Raw genomic sequence first — 16,046 nt, 5'->3', positions numbered from 1 at the left:
AAGCAATTGCAACAAAAATAAAACTTCACAAGTGGGGCCTAATTAAACTGAAGAGTTTGCACACAGCAAAAGAGACTATCAACAGAGTAAATAGACACCCTACAGAATGGAAGAAAATATTCACAAACAAAGGTCTAATATAAAAATATATAACAAACTTAGACAAATCAACAAGATAAAAACAAATAACCCCATTAAAACATGGAACAAAGGACATGAACAGACACTTTTCCAAACAAGACATACAAGTGGCCAACAAACATGAAAAAAAATGCTCAATATTCCCTAATCATTGGGGAAATACAAATCATGACGAGATACCATTTCATGCCAGTCTGTATGGCTGTTATTAAAAAGTAAAAAAATAACAAATGTCGGTGAGGCTGTGGAGAAAAGGGAATGCTTATACACTGTTGGTCTGTTGGTGGGAATGTAAATTAGTTCAGCCATTGTGGAATGCAGTTTCTAGGTATCTCAAAAGACTTAAAAACAGAACTACTATTTGACCCAGCCATCCCATTAGTGGGTATACACTCAAAGGAAAATAAATTGGTCTACCAAAAAGACACATGCACTCATATGTTCATTGCAGCACTATTCATAGTAACAAAGACACGAAATTGTGAAAGGAAAATATCTTAGGGCCTCCAAATCTCTAAACTAAAGGGAAAAATTCAAGCTGAGAACTGCTTAGGGCAACCCTGCCTCCCATTCTATTCAAAGTCATCCCTCTGCTCGCTGAGATAAATGCATATCTGATTGCCTCCTTTGCAAAGGCTAATCAGAAACTCAAAAGAATGCAACCATTTGTCTCTTACCTATCTGTGACCTGGAAGCCCCCTCCCACTTCAAGTTGTCCCGCTTTTGCTTCAAATTGTCCCGCCTTTCTGGACCGAACCAATGTTCATTTTACATATGTTGATTGATGTCTCGTATCTCCCTAAAATGTATAAAACCCAAGCTGTGCTCTGACCACCTTAGGCAGCTGTCATCAGGACCTCTTCAGGTTGTCATGGGCACATGTCCTCAACCTTGGCAAAATAAATTTTGGAAAATTAACAGTGACCCCTTTCAAATTTTAGGGGTTCACAGAATCAATCTAGGTGACCATCAGTGGTAAATTAGATAAATAAAAGGTGGTACATAAACACTGTGGAATACTATGCAGCCATAAAAAAGAAAGATATCATATCCTCTGCAGCAACATAGATGCAGCTAGAGGCCATTATCCTAAGTGAGATAATACAGGAAGAGAAAACCAAATATTGCGTGTTCTTACTTGTAAGTGGGAGCAAAACATTGGGACATAAACACACGAATAATAAACACTGAGGACTGTTGGGGAGAGGGAAGGGTCAAAAGCTACCCATTGGGTACTATGCTCAGTACCTAAATGATGAGATCATTTGTGCTCCATACCTCTACATCACGCAATATACTCAGGTAATAAACCTATACATGTACTCCCTGAATCTAAAATAAAAGTCAAAATTATTTTTTTAAAAAAGACTACTTATTATGGATATGATTTACTGATTATTCTCTTAATGAATGAGATGGTGTTTTTATTACAAGTTTCTTCCTAATACTCATCTCTTGTAAGAAATATTATAGACTCATATGGCTTAGAGTGGCTTGGACCTGAGATTATAAAAATTATCTTAAAATTTTCAAATTATGAAACAGAACTTCGAGGTCTTAAGAATATATATAAACACACAAACATATGTGTATGTATATAAATGAATGTATATATTCATCTATATTCACAAATAAATATGTATTTGTATGTATTATATATATATTAATAAATACACAATAACTCTGACAAAGTTCTCATCCTTACTGACTGCATATGGTAGTTACCTTTATTTTCTTCATTTCATAGGTGAGAATACCCAAATTTAGTTAAATTAAATTATTTGCCCATATCGGTTTGAGTATAAGGCCCCAAATCTAATACAATATACTTATTTGTCAAGGCTGGAGAACTTAGACAATCTCTAAATGTGTATTTTAAAAATTATCTCATTAAACATTTAAAAGCCAATTGCTTCACTTAAAGAATATACTCTACTTTTTGTTTTATATCAGTTGAGTTTCCTCTTTTCTAAGTTTAAGGTGTAATTAAGTTGAAAATCACATGTAATTAAAATTGTTATAGGAGATAATTAAAATCTCAGATGTAGCATGCACCTGTCTCAGGACTCCATTCTATTATATTTTTGTTAACTGTATATATACGTATGTTCATATATTGCATTTCTTAAATACACATTTGTATTCATACACAAAAATTTCACTTCCCATAAACCAGTTAGACCCTTCCTGTAGACATTATATCCATTTGACACAATGCTATGGGCTTTTCCTATTTTATTTACCACTATCTTATATGCTTGGGATTGCAGCTGGCACATAGTAGACGGTCAATAAATTAATAATTATTTTCACATGCTTGCGTGTGCATCCATATCTCTGCAACTAGATTTTCAGTTCCCTAAAGGCAATGATCATATTGCTCTGGCACCTAGGATGATGCCTTAAATATGACACACATTCAGTGATACTTATTTTATGATTGAAAGCTCTAAGGAGCTTGTTATAATACCTTCTAATACCATGAATGTCTATTCAAATGCAACCTTTCATAAGAGACAATTATTCAATAGAATAGTAGATGGTCCCTAAACACGTCTCTATATATGCATCGTGGAAGCTAATCGGAAATATTGGATACAGGTTTTAATCAGAGTTCCTCAATAATTGATACAAAACACAGTATGAAAACACAATATTTTAAAATACTGTAATTCACATAAAATAAAAGTACAAAGTTAAAATAAATATAAGTCAATTAAGTGTTTGACTTTCCTTACTTTTTGAGTTTGTTGTGGTTCTGCTTTTCAAATATATATTAGTTTTGCTTTTACTGTACATATAATTGAATCCTTTCTTTTCTTGATGGTGGCCTTTAGATAGACAGCTCTCTGCTTGCTGTATTTATCTGGGGAGACTGAGATGGCTAACAAAAATATACATCTTTTATTCTTATGAAGGTAATGATATATTACCATACAGAAGTTGAGAGAAGAATAAAAACAGGAAACTACAGTAAGAAATACAAGATCTATACTATTTTTAATGTAAACGCAGTTTTGTGAAAGAGGATGTTTGTAAAAGAGAATCAAGAAAGAGGTAAATAAATAAGAAGGAAAAGCTCCATCACAGCCCTATTTTTTTCAGAAATGTTACATAGTTTCTGATACAGAGATAGACAGAGAATAAAATTATAATCGAATTTAAAAATAGAATTTTTCCTTAACAAGTAAATAAAAATATTAGAGCCTGTAAACCTATTTTAAAATAGGACTTTACACAGATACACCTGTGTAGTAATTCATTATTTAAAATAAACCAAACAACTGAGCAAAATAATGAAATAAACCAAATGAAGAGAAAATAGGAATAAATAGTAGCCATCTTTCAGAGTGATGAGGGATGAGGCAATTTAATATTTATTATGTTTCAACAAGGTAAACTTTGGCAAACTTAAACTTCAAAAAGTGCTGAAAGAAAAAAGAAGTGCTGGTGAGCTCTGAGAAAAGTTTTACTAGAAAGTAAGTGAAGCATAGAGGAGCCATTGAAATAGGCATGAAGTTAGGATATGAAGGCAGTGCTTGGCAAATATTCCAAAAAGGGGTAGAAGCGTTTATATGTAAGAAATAAAAGAGAAAAAATAAGTGAGGGGTATGAAGTTCATGGTTTTGTTTTGCAGTTTTGACATTGCTGCAACACCTAAAGACTATTCTTGTAAGGAATTTACCACCACACTCTGATACGACATAGTAACAGTAGTATTTGGGGAAAATGTATACAGAATAAGAGCAGAAAATAACATACCACTTATTGAGTTTTATCTTACGTCATCTTCACCATAACCCTATGATTACCAATTTATAGATAAGGAACAGGAGGGACACGGTAATTAACAAAATCCCCATGGTCTGAGAATAGAAGAGTCAGAATTTTTATCAGGTATAACAACAAGACCAACAACTAGATGAATTCATATTTCAGGCCAAGGAGTTTGAACTTAATTCTTTAAGAATCAAGGAGCCATTGCAGGTTTTTATTCGAGTTCTAGGATTCTCTTATCAATAACTGTGACTCATTATGATTGGGTAACTTAATTATGGTAGCATCAAAATATCTGCTCACTGCCTGCTGAGAGTTTTCACACAGGGACGGAAGCCCAGGCAGGACCAGGCAGTCTCTCTGAGCTGAGAAGACAGGTGAGAGTCCTGGGAAACCAAGGAACCATCTGCCTACAAAGGCGAAGCCCCACAGAACACTCCCCCCAGGCCTGGGCATTGCAGTTTACTGTCTCAGAATTTCCACTGAGGCTACAAATACTAATCTCTAGAATTTGTGTCACTTTCAGGAAACAATGTTGCAACTTCCATAGGTGAACAACACAACTATTGTTCCTTTCTTTCCAGTAATAGAGGACAGATAATTGGCCTCTATTGTTTGTTTTGCATCTATTTTATGATCTCCTCCATGTAAGAAGAAAATGTAGGTGCTGGGCAACCTAAATGGCCCTACAAGCATGGAATAAATATAGCAATCACCACTGAAAGCTTCCTCTGTAGAAGAGCTACGGGCTTCCCATTGATGGTTTCATTAAATCCTTACAATAGCACCATGAGGTAGGTATGGTTATGATATTCAGTTTTACACAGTAGGAACAAACGATTTAGAGAAGTCAAATAATTTTTGTCTGTATAATAAGTGATGATGTCAGGATTTGAAAAAATGTAATCCTTAAATTGTACTATTATCCAGTGCATATACCATCTCTCAAATAAGGCAGCATTTGCTACACAGTTGACAAAAGGAAGGGGTGTGGCTATACCAGTTAAAATACATCATCCCTGGAAAGAACAGTTCAAAAATAAGTGAAAGACAGTTTTTCTATTAATATTTTTTAATTCTTATAGCACTTGACCGAATACTTTACATATACTGCATACTCATAAATTGTTCCACAAAACCTTTTTTTCTTTTTTTTTTTTTTCTTTTTTGGAGACGGAGTCTCACTCTGTCGCCAGGCTGGAGTGCAGTGGTGCGATCTTGGCTCACTGCAACCTCCGCCTCCTGGGTTGAAGTGATTCCCCTTGCCTCAGCCTTCCGAGTAGCTGGGACTACAAGTGTGTGCCACCATGCCCAGCTAATTTTCATATTTTTAGTAGAGATGGGGTTTCACCATGTTGACCAGGATGGTCTCAATCTCTTGACATCGTGATCCGCCTGCCTCAGCCTCCCAAAGTGCTAGCATTACAGGCGTGAGCCACCATGCCCTGCCTCTGCAAATTTTTTTTTAATTCATAATGTATGATTATATAAGAAAGAAAGAAACAAGACAGAATAATTTCTTATTTTTCAAAGAATCCTCTCCTTCAGCTATCATTGAAGGAAGCATTCTGGTCTTCCCAACTAAGCCCTGATAAAACATTAGGAACAAGTTTAGAATTATGAAATCACCTACATTTCCTTCTCAAGACGAATGGAATTTCACCCTAAGTGAAAAGACACAATTCTGAATAGCTTTGAAATGTGATTTTCAGCACTTAAGCCACTTAAGTCAATGCTGAATATTACTAGCATTACAGAGAAAGAAAAATACGCAGCTGGTAGAGTCACAATACAAAGACTTGATGATAAAGAAGCTTCCTTGCAGATGAATAGGAAGGGCCACCTAGTCCTAGTGTGACAATCAATAGATATTGTGGTGCAGCACAAGCCCCTGCAGGTTAATGAAAGGGACAGAAAACCCTGGAGGGGGAAAGGTGGCAAAAATGACAAAAAAGGTTCAATGATAAAATGTAGGGAAACACTGAGAGGGCAGAATATCTCTCTAGGAGGTCACAAAAAATGACTAGTAGACACTTGATCAAGGTCTGTAACTTCAAGTAAAAAACATAAATGTAGTAAGAGTTATTCAGAATCTCTGAATATAGTCGGGAAAAGATCAGTGCCTTGGAACTAAAGAAAAGGTACTTTGAACTTATATTTTGGGGGCAAAAGGTTTTTTAATACTTTGAACAATTGGACAATAGGCTTAACACCTAAGGGAAGCCCATGAATGGATCTTAACTAGAGACAGTGTATGAAAGGTCGGAGATGAAATCAACCAGACCCAGGGACTAAGCTGCTATCACAGTGGTAAGAATTAAGATTGTCCTTTTGCAAATAACAAAGATTCTATCACTTAAAAAAAAATCAAAATATTTTGTTTTCTTAACCAAACACGGTAACTCCTTTGGTGCCTTTTGAAGATTACTGTCACAATGCAAGTTCAACTTTAAATGAGTGTGAATAATAATGGGACTATGCATTGGGTATTAAATGCATAACTAGAGGAGGTTACATAATGAATTGTGCTTATTGAAGGTTCACTCACTATAGATTCTGTAAACATATGTTTGGTTTACCATAGCTCCTTTGAGTAGATTCTAATCAGCCACATCAATGTAATAATGTGACTAGGTGCTTCCTACTCCTTACTCTTGCCTACTACCCATTACTGACTGTCTTGAAATGTTTAGTCATTCGGTACTCAACTGGGTTAGAAAAAGCAAACAAAAGCTCTGCTGAATGCTACTTACTTGCCAACACATTCACTGGCAATTTTACCCAAATTCTATAAGGACAGTGGGTTGCAAAATATTTTAACTAGAAATACATGAATTTAAAGTGTCCTTCACTTGTTTTATCAACCTCAAACTAAATGCAAGCAGATGAAGTCTGGTTTGTGAAAAAGTCTTTACAAACATTCTTATTTCCTTTAGGCCAGGAACTTGGTCTTTTATAAATCCTATGTATGCTATTTATCAGAGAGCTCCTAATCCTTATTTTGTTTTATTTTTTAAAAAATCAATAAAAGCGAAACCACCTCCTTTCTTTCTTATAAACTGCAGCTTTAAAAATTCTTTGTTTTGTCTACCTACTAAGCACCTACTTAACATTGTGTAACTAGTACAACCTGTACACAATAAATTATAAGAAATAATTACTTTTCTATGTGCAAATATAGATGTAATTTTTTAAAGTCACATGAATAAGTTATTTTACTTCATCAATTTTACAGCTGAAGGATTTAATACTGAGTAGTTTATAACTTGCCTAGGATCTTATAGTTATTTGAATAATAGAACTCAAATTCATGTCTTTCTGATGCCAATGTTCATACTTTTTAATACCCTTTTACACAGTCTCATATTTACACCATAGAGACTTATGATCTCTATACCAGGAAATGTATTTGACTTTGTTCCATTTCCATTAATGTAGTGATATTCCCTTGTAATCAGAGACAGTTTCTCATTAACCTGTGTCCCATTGTACTATTTGACTTGTACACAGTAAACAGTTGATGAGTAAGTAGTCACTGCTATGGTTTGAATGTTTTTGTCTCCTCCGAATGTATGTATTGGAAACTTAATCTCCAATGTAACAATGTTGGAAAGTAGAGCCTAATGCAGGGCAGAACATTCATGAATGGATTAACGCCACTATAGAATGGCTCTCTGGAGTGAGTTCCCTTTTTCTGCTCTTATGCCATGTGAGGAAGGAGAAAGAAGGTCCTAACCAGGTGCCTGTGTCTTCTTCTTGGACTTTCCAGCCTCCAGAACAGTGGGAAATAATTTTCTGTTCTTTATAAATTACCAAGTCTCAAGTATTCTATTATAGTAGCACAAACAGACTGATAATGTCAGTAAGGATGTGAAACAAGAAATTTCTTTTTTTCTATTCTATTAGAGGTAAAATTTTATTTTCTTGCAATTATGCCATAAGTTGTTCTTTCAGAAAGTTTCAGGCTCCATTTTCACTGCCTCCCTTTTCCTAACCTTGACCAGATCCTTTACATATGGCCACAAGGTTATATAATAGAATAATGGCTTTGAAGTGTAAAAATTATGATTTCATATTATAATTTCTCAGTAACTTTGTGAAACTGGACAGGTTTCTAAACTGTGTTGAGTAAAAACCTCCTAATATAAAAACTAAGGGTGTAGATATAGGTGGTGTTATGATATTTAGCCCCAAAATGGTACAAATAGTAGGCACTCAATAATGTAATAGGTGATATCTTATTACCAAACATCTTAATTATAACCAGTTATGAGACATATATAGTTTAATAATAAATTTCAGGAAATATGTATTAGTGCATGATACCACCATGGACCCAGTCTAGTCTGGATTTTACTAGAGTCCGATATTAGTCTAGCAACAATAAAAGATACAATGTCTCTGCTCTCAGGTGGCTCCAAGTGTAGTGGGAAACACAGACAATGAAAAAAATAATTATACGACAATATCCTACAATCATGGTATGAGCAGAGTGTTATGGGAACACAGAGAAAGAAACAATTAACTGTCCAGGGTCAGAGTAACCTCAGATAAGATAATTTAGAGGAACAATTAATTTAAAAAAAAAAAAAACATAATTTTCCAAAGAACAGGTAATTCTGTTGTGAGCTCATTAAACAAAGACAATACTAAAAGCCCAGAATTTCCCGTAAGCTAGAATGTAAGTAGCTTCCACTGTAGCATAAAGACCCAGAACCGTAAGAGCACTTTCTTTAGTATTTATTATTAATTTTATGATGTGATATACAGGCAAACAAGTGAAACTGCAAGATGAAAGGTCAACATTGCTGACTTAAAGAGCACTAAACTCCTTATTGGAAAACAATGACTTTGACTACACACTTTGAGAATAGATCACATGAGTCTTAATTTTATGAAATGGCTCAAATCTTGGCTCAGTGCCATCATTGATTTTTATTTGAAGTCACATGTTAAAAAAGAAGAAAAATAAGTAAATGTAAATATCATCAAAGAAAGAAAGGCAGGAATTTTTCCATGAACAAGACGGCAAATTTCCAACATCGTGGTAGCACAAGCAAGTGGTATGAGAATGTCATTAGAGTTTAGTGTGTTTACACAGATTTACCTCAACTTTTTCTGCATTTACCTTTAGTGGATTTAAAGAGAATTGCATGAAATTAAGTAAGTGTCTAAAAGGTATTAAGGAAAAATTATATTTTTTCTTCCGAATTTTAAATTATGCAAAGATAATTGAAAAAAAAATAAGTCTTTGAGACCCATAGAATGTACAACACCAAGTGGGACCCTTATGTAAACTGTGGACTTCGGTGATGATGATGTGCCAAAGTAGGTTCATCAGTTGTAACCAATATACCACTTTGGTTGGGATGTTGATAATGACGGGGCTGTGCATGTGTAGGGACAGGGACATATGGGAAATCTCTGTACCTTCCTCTTAATTTTGAGGTGAGCCTACCACTGCTCTAAAAACATAAAATCTTAAAAGCTAAAATAAAAATGTTTTTATAGCCATTATTTTCCATCCCTGTGCCTGTCTTAACTCTGAAATAAGGTGGCTTTAACACCATTCTAATTCTACAATTTATTTCTATTTCTAGAAAACTAAGACTTTCAGCATCACCAGCCACATTGTCTGCTTTTAAAGAACCATAGAAGCACCTCCTCAATTACAGATTAAGTGAGCCACGATAGTGGAATAATTTTTTAAATTGCAGTGATTTGAGCTTTTCCAAAAATTGCAGGATAGTTAGTTTTTATTTCTGTTGAGTTGAGGTAGATAATTTGTTTTAAAATGCAGTGATGCAACTGATATGTACATGGAAAGAGTTACTAAGGCTATTTACAAACTTGCTATTTTTACAAAAGTTGTAGTTATTAAATGTACATTATGTGCTTGGCATTGTCATTCTCTCTACACATTTCATTTCATTCCATCCCCACAGTCATCTTATTAGGTAGGTATTATAACTGTTTCCATTACAAGATGATGAAAGTAAGATTCAGAAAATGGAAGTGACTTGTCAAGAACATAGAATTAATTCATATCCCAGGCACAATTTTAAGCTGAGTCTTTTCGATTTTACACCACCAATCACGTCTCTTAATCATGACCTTCAGATGTAGCGTTAATAGAAGAGTTTATTTATAATTCTGTATGGTTTGGATGTTGCCCTAAGAGCTTATTACAATTGTGGACAGTAAAATAATAGATATTTCTAATTGTAAGCCATTTATATTTGTGATAATATATGTATAATAGCTCCATGAAGTCAGACACTCAGTCTGGCTCTACTATCATAGAGTCCACCGTCAGTTAAAAACACCTGGCACATAGTAAGCCTGCAATAGGCACATAATGTACACATTTGCCAAATCATTGAATTTTGCTGGACTAACAATAGCATCAAAAACGAAAGTTTAACTCGACAAAAATAAAAATACAATTTACTCATCCTTTATTCAAGGATACTCATGCAAGTCCAAAGATAGGCATGGATTCATAAGCACAACCCAAATTACCTTAATAACAGAGCAATAAAATCCAATCACAATTCCCTACAGAGATTTTGCGCTACAATGACTAGTGACTAGAACTTTCCTTCCATTCAAGCACATTGATTGTATACTCTGCATCTAGTAATGACTTAGAAGTCTTGTGTTTCCCTAAATGGATGGTATTATTTTAAAAAGTTAAACAATGAAACAAAAGTAATTCTCATGTAGAATAAGCAAGTAACAACGGCAGCAGTAGACCCAAGGTGCTTGGTTATTAATATTAATCTAACACTCCCTCAACTATCATACTCTACTGTGGCTATGTAGAACCTACTGGCAGTCTGAATATAACTTTTAAAAATGACTCTTCCTTAAGCAATTAAAATAAACAGAAGACTTCTCACCACAAAATGTTCATGCATGCAAAAAACCTTATTTGGTTTTCATAACCAATAGAATATTGTTATAAAAAAAAACTGGTTTTGGTCTCAGATTTCCACAAATCTGTTTATTCCCTCCACCAAAGACTGTATTTCCAAATTGTCTGTGTTACAAATTAGACCTAGACAGTATTCCCTATGAAGTTTTATCTGACAGGAATACTAGACCTTCAGTTCTATGAGACATTTCTTTCCTCCCAGTTTTAAGAGAGGGGGTGGTATCTGTATGACGTTCCCAGGCTTGCTCAGGGTTGAATTGACTTATTAAAAATTCCTGGCCAGGCACGGTGGCTCACGCCTGTAAAAGCACTTTGGGAGGCCAAGGCAGGTGGATCAACTGAGGTCAGGAGTTCAAGACCAGCCTGGCCAACATGGCAAAACCCCGACTAAAACTCTACTGAAAATACAAAAATTAGCCGGGCATGGTGGCGCATGCCTGTAACCTCAGCTACTAGGGGGCTGAGGCAGGAGGATAGCTTGAACCTGGGAGGCAGAGGTTGCAGTGAGCCGAGATCGTGCCATTGCACTCCCATCTGGGCAACAGAGCGAGACTCTGTCTCAAAAAAATAAAAAATAAAATTCCCTACTGACTTGTATTAATATAATACAAGAATATAATACAGAGAAAACAATTCAGCACAAAGTACAAATTTTTATTCAAATAATTCTATTAGCATAATTATCTTTTTTGAGGAAATTAAATGTACATTATTACACTTGATGTGCCACAAATTATAGAAGCAAAAAATTTCACTTGTAAGGTTCTGCAGTTCTCCAGTAATTAGCCATATTGCGCCCTGGAAACTAAAATTAAATACATAAATTAAACCAGTGGGGGAGATAATAACATTGTAAAGGGGGTCCAGATTTACTACAGCATATTGTACCTGAGGCTCAGCCTTAGAAGAGCCACTATGGGCTCAGTCACACAAGAATCAAACCAGGTTTCCCATAGATCTGAGCTAGTGGCTGAGACAATCACTTGGCATGGCACTCCACTAAAGGAAAATTCTACCTCTGATCAAATCGTATATATGCAAATAGGTCTCTTCTGCCTACTTTCTGAACATTGTTCAGTCCCTTAATCTTGTGATACTCAGGGTATGAATTCAGCAGCAAGGTATTACATAAATTCAGCACTACGGTTAATATCCTTTCCAATTTATACAAATGAAACTTTCAGCTCTTAGTTTTCTAAAGCCACATACATAGAGACATAACAAGGATGTTCACTGGAAGTAGCTTTTTGTTGAATTTATAATATTTGTATTAGCTACAGTTAGTGATAATTGCTCCCCAGATGACAAGCCTAGGGAGTACTCTGTCTACTAGCTAATGATACTTAGTTGGATGGAAAGATCAGTCTGACGCTAAGTTTAAAAGCAAAAAGAATAAAAAGAAACATGAAGTTCCCATAACGTTTTATTCCCCTCTGCATAGTCATTCTTTCTGATAAGATGGAAGATAAGTAACAAAATAACACTATGTATTAGGTTTCTCTTTGTGAGCCCCAGGCACATAGTGAAACCCAATTGAAACACATATTCTCTGACTCCAAAAGACAAAATGGGTAGGAGTAGGAGGCTGTCTCCCTAGTAATGTTGGTACCACAGCATCAGCCAGTATTCCCCATAAATACCTGAACACCCAGTCCACAGATGTTCATTTCAGCCACATGTTCTTTTCAAATAAAATCTGCATTGCTAGAGTAGGAGAGATTTTATGGTATAAGCTTATAATAATAATTATTAATTTATTTATTTTTTATTTTTTTGAGATGGAGTCTGGCTCTGTCGCCCAAGCTGGAGTGCAGTGGCGCCATCTTGGCTCATGCAAGCTCTGCCTCCTGGGTTCACGCCATTCTCCTGCCTCAGCCTCCCGAGTAGCTAGGCCTACAGGTGCCCGCCACCATGCCTGGCTAATTTTTTGTATTTTTAGTAGAGACGGGGTTTCACCGTGTTAGCCAGTATGGTCTCGATCTCCCGACCTCGTGATCCACCTGCCTTGGCCTCCCAAAGTGCTGGGATTACAGGTGTGAGCCACCGCGCCTGGCCAATAATAATTATTGTATTATTATTAATAAAACAGATAATAAAAAAGGAAGATAATAAAAAATTAAAAATCAGCACTAAATGTGACAATCTTTTAATCTCATTTCAATGCTCACCAGAGAGCATTCTTCATTAAAGAGGCAGAAACAGCTAGTGCTAGCACAATGGATGGGTGGTGGCAGGTATGGAAGCTACGAATGGGGCCAATATCATGGGCATATACTCACCAAGTCAGGAGATACTGCTATTGTCTAATGCCCAAACTGCCAGCAGCAGAGACCAATGCTGAATCCTTGATAGACACTATACCTCAAGGTACCAACCAACCTATTGATGGTATTTTGAAATTCAGTTCTGGAGGGGTCAAGAGATTTATTTTGACTGGATTCATTATATATTCTGCATGTGGATTTATTTGCCTTTTCTGCTCACAGAACCATTATTTGAGACTTTCAGCATATTTGATCCAACAACATGGGATCCTAATAACATTATATCAACAAAAGACGCACACGTTACAGCAAAGGTTTGTGGGATTGTGACCATAATGTCCAAGTTGTCCTATCACATACAGTACCACCCAAAGGTGTTGGCCTGATACAGTTAAAGAAGATAATTTGATGGCACCACTGAGGCACCAGCTTGAAGATGATATCCTGAAAGGGAGAGAACCATCCTCCAAGACGTAGTATGTACTCCTATCAGTGATCCTTATATGGTATAACGTCTCCAATAGCAAAGGTGTTGCTATAGTATAAATCTTTGTGTCCCACCCACATCAAATATATGTATTGAAACCTAATCACCAAGATGATGCTATTGGAAGTGTGGTCCTGTGATTGGAAGGATAACCCTGAGAATCTAAACAGTGCCCTCAGATTCACTCTTCCATTGTCTTAAATAATAGGTTCTGGCTTCTGGTTAGATGACTGCATAATCTCTTTATCAGATGACATTTGGCCACACTACCGGGTTTCCTTCAAACATACTTTCTGATTCCTTTCAATATGGATGGGCTGTGAGTTTTCCAAATTTTAAAATTCTCCTTCCCTTTTGATTAAATTCATATGCGTATTCTGCAAGCCAATGGGTTAGGGGAGGTGATCAGATCATGAAGACAGAGCTATCATGTATTGAGTTAGTGCCCTTATAAAAGAGTCCCCAAAAAGCTGCTTTGCCCTTTTACACCACGTAAGGACACAGTGAGAGAGTGCCATCTATGAACCAGGAAATGGATCCTCAGTGGACACTGAATCTGCCAGTGCCTTGATATTGGACATCCCAGCTTCCAGAACTATGAGAAATAAATTTCTGTTGTTTGTCAGCCACCTAATCTACAGTATTTTGTTATAGCAGCCTGAATGAGCTAAGACAGATTTAGTCCATGCTTTCATATTAAGAAGTGAGTGTGCTGCTATAACAAATACTTAAAAATGTAGAAGCAGCTTTGAAACTGAGTAATAGGTAGAGGCTGGGGGAATTTTGAGGTGCATGCTAGAAAAAGCCTGCATTGTGGTGAATAGGCTGTTACAGATGATTCTCATGAGGACTCAAAAGCAAAGAAGGAGATCTACAGAGAAAGTCTCAATCTTCTCAGAGACTACATGAGTGTGAACACAATGTTGGTAGAAATATGGACAATAAAGTCTACTCTAATGAGGACTTAGACTGAAATGAAGAACATATTACTGGAAACTAGAGGAAAAAGCAATCCTTGTAATGTTGGTAGAAATATGGACAATAAAGTCTACTCTAATGAGGACTTAGACTGAAATGAAGAACATATTACTGGAAACTAGAGGAAAAAGCAATCCTTGTTGTTAAGTAACAAAAAACTTGGCTGAATTGTTTGTATCCCAGTGTTTTGTGGAAAGTAGAACATGTAAGGTGTGAAATAGGATATTTAGCTGAAGAAATGTGTAAGCAAAATGTTGAAGGTGCAGCTTGGCTTCTCTTGGAAACTTATGGTCAAATGTGAGAAGGGATAAATGGTTTAAAGACATATGAATTTAATCAAAAGGGAAGGAGAATTTTAAAATTTGGAAAACTCACAGCCCATCCATATTGAAAGGAATCAGAAAGTATGTTTGAAGGAAACCCGGTGGTGTGGCCAAATGTCATCTGATAAAGAGATTACACAGTCATCTAACCAGAAGCCAGAACCTATTGTTTAAGATATGGAAGAGTGAATCTGAGGGCATTCTTTAGATTCTCAGGGCTATCCTTCCAATCACAGGACCAGAGGGCCAGAGCCTGGAGGACAGACTATTTCAAAGGAGGGACTGTGGGCACACACGGGGCTTCAAGGTTCAATGCCTTGCACTGCCATAGGGCTCTGTTCCCTGAGTTATGGTGCAACACTCCTCGGCTACCCCAGTGGACATGAGTTCTTACTCATCCCACTTTCAGTTCTGGGGACTCAGGACACAGTTCTGTGCAGTACAGGCCATGGTGATTGCCCCTTCAGAGGCATAGATGGTAAACCTTAGCAGTGTTCTGGTGATGCTGTCTTCATTGGCTTGCAGAATACACCTAGATTTTAAAGAATGGAGCCAACCAGGGAAGGGCAGAGGGCTAGACAGAGGACCACTGCAAGGGTAGGTCCACAGAATCCCAACCAGGACAAAGCTTAATAGAGCTGTGAGGGTAGAGTTTCCCCCATGATCCCAGACCAGCAGAGCTACCAGTGTGTGATTCCAGCATGGAATAGCTTCAGGCATACAACTCTAACCTATAAGACATGCAATGTGGGCTGCCCCCAACAAAGCCACATGAGTAAAGCTGCCTGGAGCCTTGGGAGCCCAATCCCCACCACAGTGTGTCCAGCAAGAGGAACATTGAGTCAAAGCATATTCTGGAGCCTTAAAATTTTATGTTACTTGATCACTTGGGTTTTGGACATTCTTGGGATCTGTTACTCTTTTTTCCTTTCTTCTTTCTTTCTTTTGGTACTCTATGCCTCTCCCACCATTGTATTTTGGAAGAATATAACTTGTTTGACTTCACATGCTCACAGCTGGAGAGCAATTTGCCTCCAGATGAATCATACCTTCAGTCTCACCCATATCTGATTGAGATGATACTTGGATGAGACATGGGACTGAGATGCTAATTGTTGCAGAAATAAGTTAAGATTTTG

This window comes from Nomascus leucogenys, chromosome 21, assembly GCF_006542625.1.
Source record: "Nomascus leucogenys isolate Asia chromosome 21, Asia_NLE_v1, whole genome shotgun sequence".
Classification (NCBI taxonomy): domain Eukaryota; kingdom Metazoa; phylum Chordata; class Mammalia; order Primates; family Hylobatidae; genus Nomascus; species Nomascus leucogenys.
This window is presented reverse-complemented; position numbering follows the sequence as displayed.